The 12,330-nt window shown below is 36.1% G+C and overlaps 1 pseudogene; it reads right to left on the bottom strand.

Moving 5' to 3' along the window:
- Positions 1–8,894: 8,894 nt before the first annotated feature.
- LOC113929292 lies at positions 8,895–9,698 on the bottom strand (annotated as a pseudogene).
- Positions 9,699–12,330: the final 2,632 nt, after the last annotated feature.

The following is a 12,330-nucleotide window of genomic DNA, read 5'->3' as shown; positions in this document are numbered from 1 at the left end:
CTAGCCATGACTATCTGACTGGGCTACTTAACAAAGTTCTGGAGGGTTTCAGATGTTATCCTAAAGTGGGTTGGCACTGGCTTGCGGTTCAGTACAGCATCTCCAAAAAGACAACTGGCAGCAGGTTTGCCAAGTTCACTTACTCCTTTGTAAAGGGTCTCAACAGAGTGTATGGTTTTCAGTTTGCATTATAATTCACAATTTAATGTTTTTAATGTAAATCATCCAACCCTTCCCTTTATCTTTTGAAAATAATTCATTAATAGACTAAGTCCCATGAATGCAAGAACATCTCTTGCCAAGTTTGACACCCACTCTGAATCAATAAATCTGAGCTTTGAAGGCAAACTAAAACATTTGAGATTTTGTGATCATTTACCCATGACCAAACCTAACTTCCTATTTTGGAGGGAAAAATTAATACTAATCCTCATTTGAAAATCCCCAAAGATTTTTCAGACACAAGTCCTCTCCAAACCAGAAGCTGGAAAAACAAACATAAATAAAAACATGTGGGATTCCATTTCCTTTAAAATGTACATTAACTTTTTAAGTTCAAGCAAAGGTCATTTGAAAAATTCTAAGAATTGCACCAGGCCAAAAACTTGTACTTCATGTACAAATACCTCAAAGTTTTGTGGTAAGAGGTTCTTGATTTCCAGGGTAAACATATGCATACAATATTATAACTGTACTCATTGCCTCTAAAAGATGTATCAAGGAACAAAAGTAATCTGAAAACCCTTAGACCCCTAGGGTATAGTCATTAGTGTAAACAATCCCCAAATATTTCCAAGTAGGTTAGGAAGGACAATTCATCTATGGTGTAACTCATCTGGATGGTATAGTGACGTCCTACCCACTTCCTCTCCTCTGTAATCAGTAGTAAGATAGGAAGCATTCTCTAAAACTGTACTCACCAGTAGAACTGTCTACAATAATGTAAATTTCCCCATTCTGCAGTGTCCAATACAATAGTAACTAGCCACATAAAGAGTAATTTAAATACGGCTGGGACTAAGGAACTGAATTTTTAATTTTATTTAATTTTAATTAGCTTTAATTTAAATTTACAGAGTTACATGTAAATGAACAGTGGCTACCACAATGAACAGTGCAGGTATACAGAACAGGAATATACTACTCCCTGAATAAATATCTATAATAATAATAGCAATTAGTAACAATAATAATAAATACCTAACATTGTTAAGCACATAGAGTTTTACCTGTTCATTTCTCACAGAGCCAATTCCCGCCATCACCCATGCCTTGGGTGTTGGTAGACTTGCTCTTGATAAGATGCTGTCATAATAACTAAAAACAATGACTCAGTGACAAATAGAATGACAAGCATTGGACCCAGGAGCATAAAGCATACCAGTTGGTAGAAGTACTGATGGATGAGCTCAGTGGACCAGATGGAAAATCCTATGCAAGGATAGTACAAAGCAGAGAGAATATTATGGACCAAATGAGGGTAGTGGGCTTATAATATATAGTAGCCCCCTTGCAAGACAACAGGTTATAGATGATCTTGATGTGGGTCCCAGTCCTGGCTTTAATGATCTTGTCATCCTCTGAAAGGAGGGAAGAAAATGAGCAATTGACAATAAACTTTAAGGAATGTACTGTATTTTAATCACAAGCTGTTGGGTTTTAGATAGGAATATTTGCAAGTAAGGAAGAACTTGTCTTCGATGACTTTGGAGTCATACTAGACTCCTCTCTGTCTCACAGTACACATCTGATGCTATTGGCCCTATCTTTAAAACATACCCAGAATCTCACCATCTCTCTCACCTCCATATTAGTCAGAGCCACCATCCTCTCAGCCAGATTATTGCAGTTGCCTGGTTACCACTCATTTCCGTTTCACTCTTGCCCTGTTTTACTCTTATCTCAGAAAAGCATATATTTAAAAAATAAGTCAGATGATGCCACTGTACTCAAAATCCTCCACTGGCTTTCCATCTCTGAATAAAAGCCAAATTTTCTAAATGGCCTGTAAGTCCTTACATTACTTGACCTCACCTTTTACTGCTCTCAGCCTCGGTCAGTCCACTCCAAACAGACTGGATTTCTGAACATGACAGGGATGCTCCTTGCTCAGGGCCCTTATACTCTAACTTTCTTACCATGGATTCCCGCACAGACCTTCTTCCCATCTTTGCTCAAAAGTCATCTGCACAGTGAAGCCTTTCCTGATTACCTTATCTTAAATTTGTTCCCCCCACTACAGCTCCTACTATGCACTTTTTTCTCTATTTATGCTTCCTTTTTCTCCATAAAACTTATCACTAATATACTATTTTTAGCATTTTATTTATTTCATATTTCTTTCCATCAATGTAGCTTCCTTAAGACAGGAATTTTCTTCAGTTTTGTTCATTGCTATATCCCCAGCATGTAGAAAATGTCCTAGTAGGCAGTAGCCACTGAAATAAATTAATAAAATGAATTAATGGAGCTTTCCGGATGGAGATCTGATTAAAGGCAAACTTGACAAACCCCTAAAAGTTTATTGTTGGAACAGAGTTTGCATGCGTTTAAACTATTTCACTTGTCCTCAAATATCTGTTTTCTCAGTTTCAATGAGCAGAAAGTAGCCCACAGCTATATTTCATTTTTAAATTTCTCTCCAACTAAGATCTTATTTGGCCACGTTTGAAAAACGTAGATGCATGGAATGTTACAGCTGGAAGGGGCCTTAGGGAACCTACTCTAGTGTCCTAAAGTATGTTCCCACAATGGCTAGACCAAGATTTCCCACCATAAAATTGAATAATGCAGTATTTTTTCCCAATTTGCAAAAACAGAAAGTTGATAGAGAGAATATTCTCAATTAAATTTTTTCTTATGATCTCTCTTAAAATATTGGCACCACAGTCACTTATCAACTAACAAGTACCAAGAGATGTCAAAAGTCAAGAAGCAAGAAGCAAATAGATAAAAATATAAAAACCCAGAAATCGTCATTGCAACAGCTTGATTTATCATGCCACATGCAAATGGTTGTGATTATATTTTGCTTCTATCTAACGATATTTTCCACTAGTACAATCTCTCCTAGTTTGATAAATTAAAAATCAACTGGAATTTTAATTGCAAATTCTCTAATTTCAAGCAAGTTTGAGAACTTGTGATCTAGTCTAGTACTTTAATTCCACAGATTCAGTAATTTACACACAAGAGAAATGACTTGCCCAAAGTCACATAGTTAGTGACAAAATAGATATTGGATAAATCCTTTCTGCTTATCTCTTTCTTCTTTATTCCAACTCTCAAGGATTCAAACCACTTTTTTTTAAAGTTCTCAAAATTTACTTTATTATGTGGGGAATATCTACCCAAAAGTCTGTTTGTTGAGTAGGGCAGAGGTCCCCTGGCACCCAGCTCCCTTTCTATCCCCAAACAAGCCCATTTTTCTGATCACTATTTTTTTTTAAAGAAAGAAAGTTACTAAACTACTTGAAAATAAAAAGAAAGGGAGATTTTTACCTCATCTTCTTCCAGACATGGTAATAAGCTGGAGACTGTGGATGGTTTCCAGCCCCCAAATAGGTTTTCCTTGAAGAATTTCCACTGAAGAATTAGAAGGGGGAAAGGGGGAAGCCAACATATAAAAATTAAATGATTTCTGATCTTTAAATATTCTGAATTTCTGACTTCTTTTAAAACACTGGAAGATATTGCTACACTAAGCCCATATTCTTGAATAGCAATAATGAAATCTACATAGCATGAATCCCTTTATACAAACTAGAGTTTCCTGTTCACCCCAAATCTCTCCACCCTTTGACCAACACAAGTCAACTTTCATTTATCATCTAATTCGATCTGCATTTTTATTTTATTATAGCTAAATATTTCTGTCCCCATGTCACCATCAAAAATGAGAACAATAATGAGATGTAATGAATTCAAGGGAAAAAATTAGAAGAATCACATTTATTTTGAGGAAATGAAGAATATTCCTATATGTTTTAAAAATGCACACGATGTGTATCTGTGGAAAACAACTTAAGATGGATTTCTTTCATACTCCAGTCCATGGCCTTCTTTGAGTTTGTGATTTCTGTTTTATAGTCATGATTACTAACTCACTTCATAGATAGTAACTGAAACCCACTAGTTTCCTGTTTGTTTTTTCTTCTGAAGAATATTTATTACTAAGACTGCTAACCCATAGTAGACATATGTGTCATGCCTAATGTCTCAGAAACTTCCTTGGTCACCACTAACCCACCTCATAAACACACATAAACATCCATAAGATGCATGTTCAATAAAATAGCTCTAAGCTGTCCTTTGCAGAGAAGTAGTCATTCTTGGGGACATTCCTGGGTACTTAGCCCAAGAACACTGCAATGTGGATTAGCTTCTGAGCCATGAAGTAGTCTGGCTTTTCAGTAAAACAACCAGACGTGCTCTTTTTCAGATGTTTGGTTTTTAAAAGATTTTTAATTTTATATTTGTAAAATTTCAATTTCTAAATTTTTATGAGTTGGGCCAGATAATAATGAGAATAGAAGAGACAGCCAAAGAGAAACAGAGAGTTAAGATGAGACCATGTGGGCCCTTAAGAAAAGGTATTAGTATTCCCTAAAACTGCCTCTCTGGTCAGGTGATTGTTTTCTTTCTGAGTATAAATATTAGCCCAAATTAGGTTATGTTGTTATATTCAAAAGAGCCTCATTTACTTTTTTTACATCCTGGGGAACTGTCTTATGCCAAGCAACTCCTCCTACTCAATGGCCCCTTGTTCCACACAGTTTTCTATAGCAGGTCCTATGACCAGAAATCCACAGGAGTGGGCTTCATGAGTTCTTTAATGATAACAGTGTTAAAATATAACCCCATAAATGAGCAAAACAAGCCAAAGTAACCCAGAAATGGTTTAACACATTTCTTAAATACAAAAGGTTTTTTCTTAATTGACCCACTGCTACTAACTGGTCAATTTTAACCAAGTAGTGAGAACACAGTGTTGGCATTTAACGAATGTTAAAGAACTTTTTGGGGGGGGCTCATCCCAATTCTAAATCTACGTTAACATCGTCCATGGTGATTTTCAGATGTATTTTGGTAGTTTATGCTGTGTTTGCCCACTTTGGTCACAGAGCTAAATATTTTACTAGTTTTATTTTATTTTTTTAATTTTACTAGTTTTAAGATTTATGTGTACATCTCCAGAATTCTAGGATTTGTGTGTCAACTTGTTGAGAGAAAATCACTTACAGTTTCATCAGTTACTTTGGCTATTGAGGCATGTAAGTACACCAGATTTGTTATTATCTAGAAAGACCTTGAGGTTTATCTTCCAAGGACTTCTGCCAAAACTTAAAGTGTGTTTCATATTATTGTAAATACTTAAGAACTTCCTCTGGAATTGGACCTTCATTTACACCAACATATCTGTAAATCTGGGCAATCTATGACTCTAGGAAAGTTAGGACAGATTAAAAAAAAAAGAAATTAATCTCCATTTACTCAACTCACAAGTCTGGTTTGAGGCTGAATATTTTACTTCCTTAAAGAAAGTAGATTTGTCTTTATCTTGTTTGGTGTTTCCTTATGATTAAGTTCAATTTATGTTGTTATCTTCTAATATCAGTTAAGAAACTACTGGTAATACTGTGATCCCTGAGGGGTCTGACAAGTTGGTTCTTAAAAATCTCCTTAACTCCAAAAATTCCATGATATCAATATAGTTTAAATTCTCTTCAACACATTTTCACCTCCTATCCAGCTGACTGCACAAAAAATAAGCAAGTTGTCTATATTTTGCTTGTAATTCCTGCATACACTCTAAAGGTATGGTCAGGAGTATAAAAACTATAACATTGGTTATTTCCTTTGTCATGGCCTGACATGAACCCAAGTTGGAAAACTCACAGCAATACTTGCCTGATGAATGTGGACACTAGGCCTACTAACATGCTTTTGAAACATGAATAAACCTATGAAAGCTTCTTTGGTCTCTTTCATCACATCTTTTCATCATCTCTTTTCAGCCCCATCATCTCTTTGATCAAGCCTGTCAGCTTTTTGCTGGCAAATATTTATTTCATTATCCTCTTCTTAAAATATTGCTAAAATTTTCATTCTGCACAGGGAGTCAGGTGTCCACAGTTGATCTGCCTTAGAATATTTCTTTGCAGCATCTAGCTTCTCTTATTTCCCACAAGCTTTTGTGGACCAGTTTCTTGCATCCTGCAATTCTTATTTGCCACAGTATAATGTCACTACCTAACCTCACCCAAAATAGAAGCAACAGACAAAAGTGATACCTCATATGCTGACAATTTCCTATAACCTATACAAAGCCAGTTGATAAAATCCTAAGCAACCTAAAATAAACAAATAATTAATACAACTTTGCCCACAAACCCAACTTGATTCATGACTAAAGTGACAGCAGAAACACTATTTTAAAACCAGCTCAACTTGTACATTGCTATGTGTGACCTAGGAATTCTGATTTCTCTGTATTTTCTCTGGCTCATGACATGGCCCTCTCCACAGCTGTGTAATGATGTAGAAATTTATCTTCTATGTTGGATCCTTACTTAATCTTTACTATTTTTCCTGTCTCTAGCTTAAATCATAATGTTTAGTTTTCATCTTGTGAGTTTCTTTACTATTTTATCTTTTGGTCTTTACTATTCCTTGGGTTCTCCTAACCACTGGGCCCAGCTCAAGGGGCATAGTTTATAATTCCTATAATCCACAGTCATTTCATGAGGCTCTTTGGAGAAGACTTGGGAATGGACTTTAAGATTCTAAAGAGCAAAGATGAGGTAAATGTCAATTGACTTTTCTGTTTTTAAGATACCCCAAATCTGCAGGGTTCCTGGGATGATAAAAAGTGATCTCATTTATCACCTCTAAGGCTAATTTTGTCAGCCATAGAACAGATATCTGACCAGTTTCCTGGTAGGGCTTTATAGGCATTGATTCCACAAATGTAGTATAATCCTTATTCATTAATGATGAACTTGCTATGCCTTAGTAAATGAGACTATTCTCATATATGGGACTCCAGAAAATGCAAGAAATTTGGTTGTATAATCAGTTTGTTCAGTTATATCCTAAGAAAAGGAAGACCATTTTTATTGTACCTATACAAATAACTACATTGTTATTAATATGGCTGAGAGAGAGAAGAGAAAAAGAAAGAAAAGAGTAAAATAACTTATTTCTGAATTCTGAAGGACAGGGAGAACAAGAAAGCATTTAAAGAATGTTCTACTAATTTAGTGATTAAATATTAAAAATAAAGAGAAAGCATGTTCAACCTAGGTTGTATCTTTCTTCATCACTTACAGATGATTTTTCTCAGGTCTCAGCATTTATATGTCAGCTTAGAGGTTTAAGCTTCTGAGAAGTTTTCACTGACCTTCTAGACTGGGTTGAGCCTCCATCATGTGTACTTTTATTGCACTGCTTACCCTGATTAGGTCCATTAGAACATTATTTTTAATAACAAAAATTGAAAATGACTTAAGTGACTAATGGAAGAGGAAGTGTATTTCATTTCAGGCAATAAAATGTAGTAATTTTTAAAGATTTTATTTATTTATTTTAGAGAGCAAGAGAGAGCAGGGGGAGGAGCAGAGGGAGAGGGAGAGAATCAAGCAGACTCTGCGCTGAGCGAGGAACCTGACACTGGACTCGATCTCACAACCCTGAGATCATGACCTGAGCTGAAATCAAGTCGGACACTTATCCCACTGAGCCACCCAGGTGCCCCTAAAATATAGTAATTAAAGATGATGATTTCAGTATATTCAATGGTGTGAAAATATGTTCATAAAAAATAGATTACTTAGAGAAATTACATAAGAAAAATAGATTATAAGAATATGGTATGCATAGCATGGTCACAGTTTTATAAATATTCATGTGTACACACAGGCATCAAAATCTGTTTTAAAGGCTCTAAACATTACTAACAGGTTATCACTTAATGACAAGACTATTGTTTTTATTTTTATTTACTGTGTAATTTGTATAATTTACTTGTCTAATTTTTATGAGATTTATTTATTGTCTAATTTGCATAGATTTATTTTTTCAAAAGGGGCACAATAAAGGCTATTAAAGTAAGTATTTCCTGAGAACAGATTGGTAATTTCAACAACAAAACATGATGACATTCAATAAAAACACACCAAGATGCTCTGCTACCTATCACTCTCAGTGTAGCACAGTCTTAAAATCTTGTATCACAAGATTTTTTTCCGTTCAAGATAATGCAGTCTTTCGCTTCCCCCTTTCTTCTAGGAAAGGCTAGATTAAAGGTAATCCTCATAAACAGACATTTTAAATTGAACCCACACATTCTCAAAATATTAATGAATTCCACACTCCCATTTCTAAAGACCAGACATATTTTTTTGTGTGAACACTTCACAGTAGTGTTTTGAATTCTCTCTGGTGTGATGCTGAACTCTGAGCACAACCCAACTTCACCTGGTTAATTTTTCTGCAACTTCAGTTTATGTACCACAAACAAGAAATTGGAAACAAGTTGGTTCATAGATTTTCTTAATTGAGTTTTAGGCATTCCATGTAATAATCAAATTTGTTCACACAATTTTATCTTGTCCAATTATAAAGATCCATTTAGATACAAATCTGAGATAAAAAATGCATCCTTACAAGGCTTGGGACTCCACATTTAGACTAATACAAAAGACAGAGAAGCCACAGTTTGAAAAAGAAACTGGTATTTTCATATAAGTACTAATACTCCCCCCCCAAAAAAATAATCTGTTATGAAGGGAGTCAGGATATATATAACTAGATTGTTGCTTTTCTTGTGGTTTAAAGATTAACTCTTAGCTACACATAATTAATTTGACCTTTTAAAGTTACTTTTTTTTTTCTTTCTCAAAGATTTTATTAAAGGTCTTTACAGATTAAAACCCAGTCTCCAGATCCAGCTGCCAAAGAGACCCTGTTATGGTGTGGGTACTGGCTGCGGCATAGCAGACGGCTCTGGCTTCCCACCTTTCTGTTCCGCGATGGGAGTGGTGGGCAGTATCTCATCTTTGGGTTCCACAATGCTCACATGATCCGGCAGGGGGCTTCTTAGGGCCAATCTTACCATTTGGGTCCCAGGGAGGCATGATCTTCACTTTGATGCCCAGCACACCCTGTCTGAGCAGAACATGGCGCACAGCAGTGTCAACGTAGTTAACAGGGTCCCCACTGTGAATCATCAGGCCATCCACAAACTTCATGGATTTAGCCCTCTGTCCTCGGAGTTTCCCCGATACCACGACCTCACAGCCTTTGGCCCCACTCTCCATGATGAACCGCAGTACACGATAGCAGGCCCTCCCGCACAGCAAGGCCTTCTAGGAGTTTGTAACGCAGAGATTCTGCCTGGGCAATAGCACACAGACCTCTTGCGGCCACCCTTTCGGCACAAAGCGCTACACTGCCCTCAGGGAAACGAAACCTCTTCTGAACCACAGCAGTCAATTCCCGGATCCGCCGGCCCTTCTCACCAAGACCATTCTGCGTCCTGGTGGCCAAGATAATGATTTCTGTCCTGGTTGGTGTAACTCAGACCTCAACCCCGGAGTAGCCATCTTCAGCCAGCTCCCGAGTGAACAACTATTCAGTTCAGCTTTGAAGATGCCATCAGCGACAAACTTCCTCTTCTTGGAAATTTGCACCGCCATTTTGCCGCCGCGCGCCCCGGAAAGAAAAAAAAGGCTAAAGTTACTTTTTTATAATGTAAAATGTAGTGTTAGATTCTGAATAAAGTGATGCTACTAATCATGGATGCAAATGACTTGAATCTCTTAGCAGTCCCCTCCTCTCCCTACACAGATAGCCCATGGTACTCAGGGCATCCTTTTGCTGATCCTTTATATCTCTAGGCCCAGTAGGTATAGAGATGGAAAATAAAAGGAAATTGCTGTTTAATTTTCTTGTTGTTCCCATGTTCTCCTTCTTTCTACAACCTCCATGTTTTCATGCCATGGCTCATTCTTTATATCCACCTCTGCAAATAACTCACCTTTAATGCAGCTTACTTCTGGGTGTATTTTTTCCAATATCATTTTTGTTCCGTATCTGCACACATTCACCAGAGGTGTGTATATTGACCAAAGGTGTGTATATCCATGCAGGAATGGAAAAGGAAAAATTTGTGACTCAAAAAGATTGTATCTGATTTATGTTTACTTTTGACTTTGCTTTTCATATAAAGTTAGATGATACCTATGTGAACTTCGCAAGGCTGCCTTCATTCAAAAAACACATTAAATGTCATTTTCTCAGGTCTTTTCTGACTATCCAAATGAAAAGTAGCCACTCTATTATAATTATTTGTGTAATATTTATTACTATATGACATGTTTTCTTATTTATCCATTTATTGTTTATTGTTTATCTCCTTCCAACAAATGATAAGTGTCATGGTGGCAGAGACTATATCTATCTTATTTACTACCTAAAAATGAGTTGCAATATAGTAGGTGCTCAATAAATTCTGAAGGTTAAATGAATGAATGAATGGATGGATGGATGGATGGATGTACAAACCTTCCTACCTGAGAATAGCAGTCACTTAGCCAAAAGAATAGTGTTCAATGAATATAGCACGTAAAGTTAAATTATCCTAAATCTACCCAAACCTGCCCTACAATTGTGGACTCAGTCAAAACAGGAGAATAGATATGATTAAATATTTTTGGTAACTCATGGTCCAAAAAACAAAAGTCCATCATAACACATAATACAGTAGATATATTCACCAACAGCATGTAAAATCTTGGTTCTGAATACAAAATTCTATAAAATAACAACCAAATGTGACTTGAGTAAGCTATTAGATTAAAATGTATTGTTGCACTCCCACTAAGTCATCAACAAACCTGAAGAAGGTCCACTGTTAAATGACAGCTCATAGGAGAACCTATGTTAAGAGGCAATGATTAAATAAAACAGGATCATGGATCTTAATTCTGATTCATAGAAAGTGATTAACTATGCACCTAGACTATGAATACAGAATTCTTTAAAAATAAAGCCATCCTTGACATGCATGAAATATTAGTCTCCATGCCTAAATAGTTTAATAACAAAAACTTAATTGTATTTATTATTTGATAGCAATACAGCATATCTATTAAAAGCTATTGGATTTCCTGTAAATGTAGCTCTATTGAGTGATCCAAGTAATAAGCAACACAGTCAGTAACTGCCAGTTATTTAGTGTCACACTGCATTTCAACAAAAGCCATTATATCCTGTGTGACAGGAAAATGGGTGGAGGACCTTATAAATCAAACTTCCAGAAATCCTTGTTTACAAGGCTGACTTTTTGTGTTACTGTGTGGCTGTCCAAAAGTTTTTCAGCAGGTCATGGCTTTTTTCTAGAAAATTTATCTTTATAAAACACATTGATAAGTCCTTCCATTTTTATAAACAAAACATCTAAAACACACACACACACAGCATGAGAGACTCTTATCCAATTAAATGTTCTGGAATGCAGAAAAAAAATAATATTAAGTGGCAAATATTTTATATTGGTTTATAATGATTTGCATGTAGTAGGTGCTTTGTAAGTATTTATTAAACCACTGAATCACGAAATTAAAGCACAAGCTTCTCATATACTCTCTGCTAATTTCTGAAGACTTCTTATAAGTTTCTGAATAATAAATATCTTTTTTAACAGATATGACAGGTCCTACTGATAAACAGATTATTGAGATGTATAATCAGTTTTATATTGTAGTTGCAAACTAAATTTAAATAAAGAAACTCTTCTACTACCAGCCTCTCTCTGTCACCAGATTTCTGCCCCGACCCTCTGACTGCTGTGTTCTTCTATTGGTAATTTAGCTTTTTATCAGCATCCTCAAAATAAAACAAAAGCACAGATTTTTATTCTTTGTCCACCCCCAGATTTTTCACAATTGAAACAGTAGCCCCAGATTCCTATTCCTGCATGTGAACATTTCATGACCGCGCTTGTTCAGCTGCTTAGAAAACATACTCGTTTTTTTCTACAGTATTTTGTGCTATGAGAGAGCAGGTTGTGGCGCTGTTAGGTAGCACTGATTGCTCTCACTTCCCTTGATTTGTCTGCTAACCAACCAGATCTCCCCCTAACGTGTCCCCTCCCTTACTCTCTATGTCCTCAACACTTTCCCTACTCCAGCACTTAAAAGGCCTCTCAGTTTGTGTTGAGAAATGAGCCAATAAAAATCTGAATTTAAAAACAAGAGGGTTTCAGCTGAGATTTTGTGATCCTTCCCTATGTAAATCTTGATAGACCAGATCACTTTTGAGCAGCAG

The sequence above is a fragment of the Zalophus californianus genome, chromosome 5 (assembly GCF_009762305.2).
Source record: "Zalophus californianus isolate mZalCal1 chromosome 5, mZalCal1.pri.v2, whole genome shotgun sequence".
Lineage (NCBI taxonomy): Eukaryota > Metazoa > Chordata > Mammalia > Carnivora > Otariidae > Zalophus > Zalophus californianus.
The sequence above is the reverse complement of the archived record's forward strand: the minus strand, read 5'-3'. Positions and strand labels throughout refer to the sequence as shown.